This window comes from Myotis brandtii, unplaced genomic scaffold (genome assembly GCF_000412655.1).
Source record: "Myotis brandtii unplaced genomic scaffold, ASM41265v1 scaffold165, whole genome shotgun sequence".
In the NCBI taxonomy this organism is placed as follows: domain Eukaryota; kingdom Metazoa; phylum Chordata; class Mammalia; order Chiroptera; family Vespertilionidae; genus Myotis; species Myotis brandtii.
The window spans coordinates 4,632,912-4,642,783 of record NW_005356042.1 but is presented as its reverse complement, the minus strand read 5'-3'; positions in this window follow the sequence as shown (position 1 = coordinate 4,642,783).

Here is a 9,872-nt window from a genome sequence, read left to right as displayed (position 1 = left end):
CTAGGATGACCAGATTCCCACCAGGCACTCTGCTGAGTCCAGCCGACTGCAGCTCTGGCATGCTCAGTCCCCCTCTGGCTGCCTGCTGGTCCTTCAGGATTTTCAGTTGATAGCCTGATGTGTCCCTTTGACCCCTCCCTTTGGTGGGTCCTGAATTCTAAACTTTGCTGTGACTACTTCTCTAGGGCCTCCCATATATCTCATTTCCATATAATCCCAGAACTCACCATGTGACCCCAGGGGAACAATGGACAAATCATTGAAACCCTCCAAGTTCCACTGATTCTCCGTCCCCTAGCAGTGGCCCCTGGGCATAAGGCCGTGGGGATTCTCAGCCTCCTGCCAGTGCTGACATATGGCAGATGCCCCAGAAGAAAAGGAGCAGCAGTGGGTAGCACACCTCCCTGGTCCTTCCCTCTTCAACGTCCTCCTCCTGTTCACATCGCCTCAGCGCCTCCTGGTGTCTTCCCATGGACAGTAGTGTCCTGTAGTTTTTTACTTGTTCTCAGAAAGAGGAAGGCCCATGCTGTCTCCCATTCCCACCTGGAACCTAATGTTGGGATCCGGAAGCCAGCAGCTCTATGGTTCCCTCTGATAGTGCATCCTCCAGCGAGACCTGGAAAGTGCCTGCTAGGTGGGCCAATGACACTCCACCACATGCAAAACCTGGAGCATTGCTTGTAGATGGAAAAACCAATGAGGTCTCAGCCCTGTGGAGATGCTTTGGGATTCATCCTGGGAAGTGAGCGTGGTGAATCTCACACTCCCCACTGTCAGAGAACAATGCTGGCTGCGTTCCTGCCCCACCGAAGCGTTTCGGACGGGCCAGGGTTGGCTCTGAGACAGGGTGCCGTCTCCTCCTGACCTTGGTTTCCTCATCCCAAATCTATAAAACCAGCTTCCCACAGTTGGGAGGGTTCAAGTGGGGTGACGTAAGAGGAAATGCTTTGTCACTTGTAAAACGCTCTCTGTGGGCTGTTATCACTCTCTGTCTCCTCTCCAGGCCAGCAAAGGCCTCACTGGTCACGTGGATACTTTTCTCTGAGGGGAGTGTAGGGCCAGAAGACAGGGTTTTGCAGGATTGCCGAATGTGGCAGTGTCCAGAGGGAAGGGAACCCTTCTGCCTGACCCCTCCAGCCTGTGGCACAGAAGGGGTCTTGCCCAGAGCTCTGCCCCAGGATAGAGCCACTGTCCATCCAGCCTGCCATGTGCCCAACATGTGCCACCTGAGGTCAGCTAGAGCCTGGGTATTCACTTCCTGTGGCTGACCATAACTGGGGCCGGGGGCACTTAAAACACCAGAAATTTATTTCCTCACCATTCTGGAGGCCAGGAGTCTGAGATCAAGGTGTTGGCAGGTTTGGTTCTTCCTGGGGTTTCTGCAGGCGAATCCGTTCCTCACCTCTCTCCCAGCTTCTGTGGCTCCAGGCATTTGTCCGCTTATAGATGCCCCTCCCGTCTCTGCTTCCATTGTCCCAGGCCTCCTCTGTGTGTCCTTTCTCTTCTCTTATAATCACACTAGAGGCCCTCGGCCTGGCCTGTGCCCTCTTGCAATCCGGGACCCCTCAAGGGATGTAGGAGAGCTGGTTTTGGCCTGATCCCCACAGGCCAGGTGGAGGGACCCCACTGGGGCATGAATCTGTGCACCAGGCCTCTAGTATGTACATAAGATCTTCGGTTAATCTCTTCCTGCCCTCCTCCCTCCCCCTTTCCCTCTGAGATTCATCAGTCTGTTCCATGTTTCCATGCCTGTGCATTGAACATCTGCCCCCTGGTGATCATTGTGCATCATAGCTACCACAGCCGGTTGGCTGGTCGCCTGGTCCCTTAGGCTTTTATATATAGAGATTCTATTTCTCTTTTCTCTTCCACACCAGTTGCAAACTCGACTCCCAGCCTAATAATGGCCTGTATCAAAGGCTCCTCTTGTGAGGCAGCAGGCTCTCTGTCTAGCACCTGACATTTCGGTCCCACACCTGAGGTGATCATATAATGGGTGAAGGGTGGTTGACACTAGTTACATAAAGCCTCACACGCAGGTAAAATCCTAGGCACAAAGATGCTCGCAGCAGTGGTATTTGTAATTAGGGAAGGACGAGGACACCCTCCCTCAATGTTCACTACTAGGGGGGCCTCGCTAGATGTTATGCAGCCCCAAAGATCACGGTTAGAAATGGGTTAGAAGAGCTCCCGACACGGTGTGGAGCGGGGGGTGTAAAGAAGGACTTGTACTTGAGCGCAATGCCACGCCGCAGTGCCACCGTGGCACCTGGCGCGGGGGAGACCGCAGTATGTTTGCTGAGTGAATAAGCGAACAATACTCTGGGAAAAAAACTAGAAAAGATTTGCTTCCAATTCTGCATTTCCTCCGCTCTCAGCACTCTCCCACTCCTTGCTGGTTCTGGTGTTTTTTTTCTGCCTCTCTCACCTCTCTCCCACCCGCCCCCTACCCATGACTGAATGACTGAATGACGGAATGACTGAATGACTGAATGACGGAATGACTGAATGACTGAATGACGGAATGACTGAATGACTGAATGACGGAATGACTGAATGACTGAATGACGGAATGACTGAATGACTGAATGACGGAATGACTGAATGACTGAATGACGGAATGACTGAATGACTGAATGACTGAATGACGGAATGACTGAATGACTGAATGACAGAATGAGTGAATGACGGAATGACTGAATGACTGAATGACTGAATGACAGAATGACTGAAGGACGGAATGACTGAATGACTGAATGACGGCCGGGCGATGGTTCGCATTTCCCCATTTCCCTGATCATTGATAATGTGGATCATTATCTTTCAAATGGCAAGAGTGGTGCTTCTTTCTCTATGCTTGAAACAAATGAAATAACTAAAGAAGCTGCTACTTCCCCACACAGGTGTCAGAAGGGAGCTGAGTTCCTTCCTGAGAACAAGAGACCCTGAGGAGGGGGTTGGAAGGACAAAGCCCCCTCCACACACAGCCACAGGGTGAGTGATGGTCCTGGGATGCCAGCCTGCGCCCCGGGCTGGGCCGCCCTCCAGACGACTCCGGCTGTCCTTTCCTGATCCCGAGAGCGCAGTGTCCGCGCAGTATTAGGAAGCCACGTGGACAGGATTGGGACACAGGGACCGAGAGACGCCACAGGGGTGAGTCGTCTCTTCCCGTTTTAATGTTGCCACCAGCACCAATGCCGTGTGCATTGAGTCTCAAGTGTGTGATTCTCGCTCATTGAAGGAATCCCCCCTTCTGTCTGATTCGTGTCGCCAACAAACACCAGAGCGCGCACCATGAGGACTCTGGCGTGTCTGCAGGCCTCCACGGCCTGGAGGAGGCACTTCTCCCATGAGTCACATAGTCCTGGCCTCGTCCCCGGGAGAAAACAGCAGCTCTGTTGTAGTGATGAGGAGGAGGTAGGCTCAGAGAGGTTGAGGGGCTGGACAAGGCCACACAGCAAGAGGGACTGAGCTGGGACCTGGAGCCAGGGCTCTGCAGTCCGGTCCCTCGCGATGCCTCAGCAGGACTGTGCAGGTGGTGACCTCCGGGTTCATCCTGCTCCTCCTGTTTTGTGCCTTCCCCTTTCCTCCCATCCCTCACCAAGGTGCTGGGTGCCCCACAGCTGGGGGTGTAATGGGGCGATGAGGTCAGCTGTGTCCTGGCAGGTGTCTCACCTGGCTGGGCCTCAGTTCTCACAAGTGGGCGGTGCATCCTCGAGAGTGCCTCCCCAGGCAGTCACAGGGGAGGGTCAGCCCCCAGGGCACCCTCATTCATTCATTCATTCACTCAGCAGTGATTTGGGGGCTGACCTTGGAGGCTGGGGGCTGAGCTGCTGCCCCCCAGAGCTCAGAGACTTGGGAGGGGGCAGTGGTTACACAAAAACAGGCTACAGAGCAAAGAAGGATGTGCGGCATTTTCAGTAGGTGCCGAGTGACGGGCTGGGGAGGGAGTTCCAGGCAAAAGTCCCAGTGCAGCCAGCCCACCCCAGAGGAGCTCCGTGGAATGCCCCATCTGTTGACGATGCACAGTCCGCGGGCCATTCCCAACATGTATCTGGTTATAGCACCAGAACTGGTTCTGCGGCTGTGCCATAGAGTGGGAAAAAAGAGGGCATTTTAGAAAAAATGTGCTGTGTTATATGGAAAAATCATAATGATGAGATGTTGGGGGGAAGGGTAGAGAAGAGTATCTGTGTGAGTGTGAGTGTGAGCAGGGGCGAGTGTGTGCGTGTGAATGTGAGTGTGTGAGAAGGGGTGAGTGTATGAGGATGTGAGTGTGTGGGGGTGAGTGTGTGAGTGTGAGTGTGTGAGCAGGGGCGAGTGTGTGAGTATGAATGTGAGTGTGTGAGGACAAGGGGTGAGTGTGTGAGGATGTGAGTGTGTGGGGGTGAGTGTGTGAGTGTGAGTGTGTGAGCAGAGGCGAGTGTGTGAGCAGGGGCGAGTGTGTGAGCAGGGGCGAGTGTGTGAGCATGAATGTGAGTGTGTGAGAAGGGGTGAGTGTATGAGGATGTGAGTGTGTGGGGGTGAGTGTGTGAGTGTGAGTGTGTGAGCAGGGGCGAGTGTGTGAGTATGAATGTGAGTGTGTGAGGACAAGGGGTGAGTGTGTGAGGATGTGAGTGTGTGGGGGTGAGTGTGTGAGTGTGAGTGTGTGAGCAGGGGTGAGCGTGGGTGAACCTGGTGTCTGTGTGTGTGAGGACTGACTGAGAAGGTGTGCATGTGGCTCTGTGTGCTTGTGTGTGACTGTGCACAGGTGTGTATGTGCCTCTGGGCTCATGGACTTTGACTCCTTTTCCAAGACGCCTCCTGCTTTGTCCCTGGTCACTCTGGGAGGAAAGGCCACATGGCTGCCCCTGGCTGGCTGCTGTCTCCACGCCCATGCCCCCTGCTCCTCCCACGGCACCGGAGCCTGACTCTCAGCACTCCACCCCCACTCCCTGGCCTCTGCGGAGTGCCCGCTGGCTTCCTCAGGCCCCTTTCCCAGACTTCGAGTTTCTGTCAATATTTTTAAATTCACCTTTGATGGCACCCTGGTGAGTCTTTTCTGGCCGAACTCCCAGCAGTTACTCGATTTAGATTTCCCCAAAGGTTAAACTGGAGACCCATTCTTTACCCTCATCCTAAAATCTCCTGCAATGTACCGCACTTCAGAGGGCGTTTAGATAAAGGGGCCCCTTCTTGATGGAAAGAAGGGAATGGGTGGGCACGGATGGGTCAGGGCCGGGCTGGGAGCAGGGACTTTAGCTTTTTGTGGGAAAGTAAGTGCAAACGGGAAGGAGGAGCAGCTGTGTTCTCCCTGAAAAATCTTCTGGGCCTGCTGCTGGGCCTGGTGCTGGGCCTGGTGCTGGGCCTGCTGCTAGGACTGGTGCTGGGCCTGGTGCTGGACCTGCTGCTGGACCTGCTGCTGGGCCTGCTGCTGGGACTGGTGTTGGGCCTGGTGCTGGGCCTGGTACTGGACCTGGTGCTGGGCCTAGTGCTGGGCCTGCTGTTGGGCCTGCTGCTGGATCTGGTGCTGGGACTGGTGCGTGTGAGCGTGCTGGGACTGGTGTTGGGCCTGCTGCTGGGCCTGCTGCTGGCCTAGCCTGGAGGCTCTCTCTCTAGCACCGGCGATGGGGTAGCTGGGGCTGTGGCGTGCTGCTGTGACAGTCCTTCTGGGCTTGTATCCATGGTCCCCATGAAGCCACACCCAGGGATTTCATGTGTGGGGTGTGTGTGTATGTAGGTTGTGTGTGTGTGTGTGTGTGTGTGTGTGTGTGTGTGTGTATGGTGAGGGTTCTAAACATATTCCACCTCCTCAAAGTCCTGACTCTTTGTGGACAGTTATTGTGGGTTGAACTATGTCCCCAAAGGACATGCTCAGTCCTAACACCCTTTACCTATGAATACGACTTGGTTGGAAATAGGGTCTTTACAGGCCTGTTGACCAGGTTAAAGCAAGGCCACTAGTGTGCGGCCCTTATAAGACAAGGAAAAGGCACACAGGGGAGAGGCCGTGTGACAAGGAGGCAGAGGTGGGTGATGTATCGACCAGCCAGTCGCACAAGGCTCACCGGGGGCCCCAGAAGCTGGGAGACATGAGGAATGGTTCTTCCCCCAGAATCTCCGGAAAGAACCAGCCCCGCCCACACAGACATCTCAGACGTCCTGTCCCCAGATCTGTGGGAGACCAGATTTCTGTTGTGTAGGCCGCCCAGTCTGTGGTGCTTTGTTATGGCAGCACCGGGCACTCATGTGACAGTGTGTTCAGGCCCTGAGGGCCCACCAGGTGCCCTCCGTGGCAGGGCTCACAAAGCACATGAAATGACCACCCTCGCTCCGCCTGCGTTTTCTTGTTTACTTCTCTTTCTTTGCCCTTTGGTCACTTTACATTCTTATTTCCCATCCCTGCTCACTTCACCTTAGAGTTCAGAAGTGTGGATTTCAAAGCGAAGGACATTTGGGAAATAATTACACTGCAGGGTTGCAAGTTGAAATTCCAGACCTCCACAGAAAGCGTGGAAAAGGAATTCTCTCACCCAGAAATGCCGCCTCCTTCCTCCTCCCTGGAGCCCCCACACTTTACAATTACGCCCAGATGAGGGCGGCAAGATCTCGTTGTAGGTGTTTCTGAAACCCACTTGCTGACCTCGAGTTCCCATATAGGCTTGTCTTACTCACCCCCAGGGCCTGGGACCATGCCTGACACCCCACTGGGGTTATGGGCCCATCTGTGGAGGAAGGGAGGCGGGGGGGATCTGTACCTCAGAGCCGTGCCTGACCTCTGGGCTGCCCCACTCCTCTGCTACCTTCCATGTGCCTGGCCCAAGGGGCTGGCACCTGGTATCGCACTCTAGTTCCCACCCCGTCATCTCTGAGGGACCATCACCCCACAATCACCAGCACCAATAGAGACTGAGAGTGAGTTCGCGTCCTGGGACAGCCTTCACAAAGGCCCACGACCTCTCTGAAGTTCTGGAGGCAACGATCTGAAATCCAGGTGTCAGCAGGGCTGGCTCCTCCCAGGGCTTCAGGGAGGATCCTTCCTGCCCCTCCAGCTCAGGTGGCCCCGATGGTCCTGGGCTGGTGGCCATGTGGCTCGGTAACCTGGCCCATGTGAGCCTCCTGGGACGTCGGGCTCATCTTCCTATGACAATGGGATCGCAGCACCTGCTCGCAGGAGCCCGGCAGCTGGGGGCTCAGTGACTGTTGACTCTTGCTCTGCCATGAGTTGGCTCAAGCAGAGAAGTGCTCTCTGGGGGAAGACATGTTTGTAGCAGATTTTGGAAGCTGACCCTGAACTTTCTAAACCTTCAACTTCTGTTTTTGGTAACACATTCACATTAAGAAATTGGGAAAACGCAGAAAAGTCGATAAAAGAGCAAGAACGAAAAACCACCCAGAGACAACTACTATTCTTGTTTTATTGTTTTCGCTTTCAGACTTTTATTTTTTATTTATTTACTTTTTATTGGGAATTATTTTAATAATTTGGGTTGATCTGTAAAACATTGTTTACACAGCTCTTGATGTGCTGGGAGCAGGGGTTGGAGCTTGTACCTGAGGACAGACCAGCACGTGGGTGGAGAGGGAGCGCGGTCCCCACGCTGGCCCTGCGGGCTTAGTGAGAGCCGGACCATCTGCCGCGCCTGCGCTACAGACCGCATTGAGCCAGCCATTTCTCCAAGGATCTCAGTCTTTTCTGAGACTTCAAACATAAGCAGGCTTATGTTCCATCTCACTAAAACCAGTCAACCAAAAGGAAAATAACAAGCCAAACCAGGATAAAGAGATAAAATCAATGTAAATATTTTCACCAATTTTCCAATAGTTTTCCTCTAGAAGAAATACTTGAGAAGCTTTGCAAAGGCCTTGACTGAGCAGTGTTTGCACTGAGTCCCCAGCTCACCTGAGACCTCTGTCCTGCTAGGCGCAGGAATAAATCACTTCTGAAGCAAGAGATGCTCTGGTGGGAGCTGCCTGCTTCCGTAGACATGACAGACGTGATCCGAGGAAAAGGAAGCAAGCAGCTTGCTTTCCATCCTGCGATGAGCCATGAGGTGGGGTGAGGCCAGGCGTCCAGCAGGATTAGACGTGGAGGGTGTCCACGTGGACATCACTCAACAGACGAGTCATCTGGCAGATGCCCCCCGGGCACGTGCTTGTGGGTGTCTGGGGTGGCGCCCGCTCACTGCTGGCCTGACAACCTCGCCTGTTTTTGAATGAGAGGAGTTCTCCCTGCTCCAGCTGCAGGCTGCAGTGAGGCCAGGCCGCAGGGCAGGGGCTGGCGGGAGCCCTCCTGAGTCCAGGGTGGGGCTCCTTGTGATGCAGAGTTTGTGCCAGAGAGAGCATGAGCCTGTGTGCTGTGAATGAGCATGTGTGTGTGTGAGCATGTGTGCGAACACCTGTGAGCATGTGTGCTGTGAACGAGCGTGTGAGTGTGTGTGAGCATGTGTGCGAACACCTGTGAGCATGTGTGGTCTATGTGCACATATATGCTGTGAGCAAGCATGTGTGTGGTATATGAGCATGGTGGTATGTATGCACGTGTGTGGTATGCACATGTGTGGCATGGGTGCTATTGTGTGCACATGTGTGAGAGCATGGTGGTATGTATGCACGTGTGTGGTATGCACACACATGTGGTGTGTGCACATGTGGTGTCTGAGCATGCGTGCACATGTGTGGTGTGTGCACATGTGTGGTGTGTGTGCACATGTGTGGTGTGTGTGCACGTGTGTGGTGTGTGTGATGCAGCTGCAGTCCCCCCCTCCCGCCTCCCCACACACTGCTTCCTCCAGCAATGGCGTCTGCATGCTTCTTGCTGCTCTTTGTGCCCAAAGTGTCCAGTGACCACCCAGGCACCCCACACATCTCAGACCTGCTGTCCCCGGTAGGTCCCTGAGAGAATTTATAGGAGGTTGGCCCTTCCCCTGGGGACACACTCTGCTTGGGGAACTGTGGGCTGTGTTGGTGGAATTTGGGACCCCCAATGGCGGACATCCTTTCTCGTGGTCCTTTCTACTTCCTGTTCAGTTCTGCCTTCATTTGGAAGGGGCTCCCATGTGTTATGTTTCAAAGTTCTGGGTGCTTCTAAGCTTCATTGACAATGGAATTGGAATCTTGGATTCTAGTCCCACTTACTGTTTTCCCTGATACTTCAGGGAGGAGAGGACGGAACTGCCTCCACACCTGTGGCTGCACCTGGGCGTGGTTGGGAACAGCCCAACCAAAGGTGCTGTCGGCAGTTTGTGGAGAAACCACGATGGCGGTTTGAGTTGACCCTGAGAACATAATTGGAATCTTGGATTCTAGTCCCACTTACTGTTTTCCCTGATACTTCAGGGAGGAGGGGACGGAACTGCCTCCACACCAGTGGCTGCACCTGGGCGTGGTTGGGAACAGCCCATCCAGAGGTGCTGTCGGCAGTTGTGGAGAAACCACGATGGTGGTTTGAGTTGACCCTGAGGACACTCTTCTTGGCAGATGGGTCAGGCACGTGTGGCAAAGTTACCCAGAATGCAACTGACATGTCCTTGAGCAAGGTCAATGTGTCTTTCCCTCTGGACCCCCTTGACCACCTGACATGGGGAGCTGCTTCCCCGGGCTCTGTGCCTAAGCCCTTCTTAGATCAGTGGCAGCCAGGAGTGGGGGTGGATGAGGCCCCTGCTCTGGTAGGAGAGTAGGCTGGCATGGCCACTGCCCCACCAAGTGCAGGCCCACTGGGCCACTGTTGCCCTTGACTTAACTGCTGTACATTTGGACGCCTGTGTGCCTTGTTCTGGAGATTTCTGCAGCAGGGAAGCTGTGCCGCCTGTCCTCATAGCTTGATCAGCTTCTGCAGACCCAAACCTTCCAGCCATCCAAGGAAGAGGCTTAAGGCTGGGGGACCTGAGTCA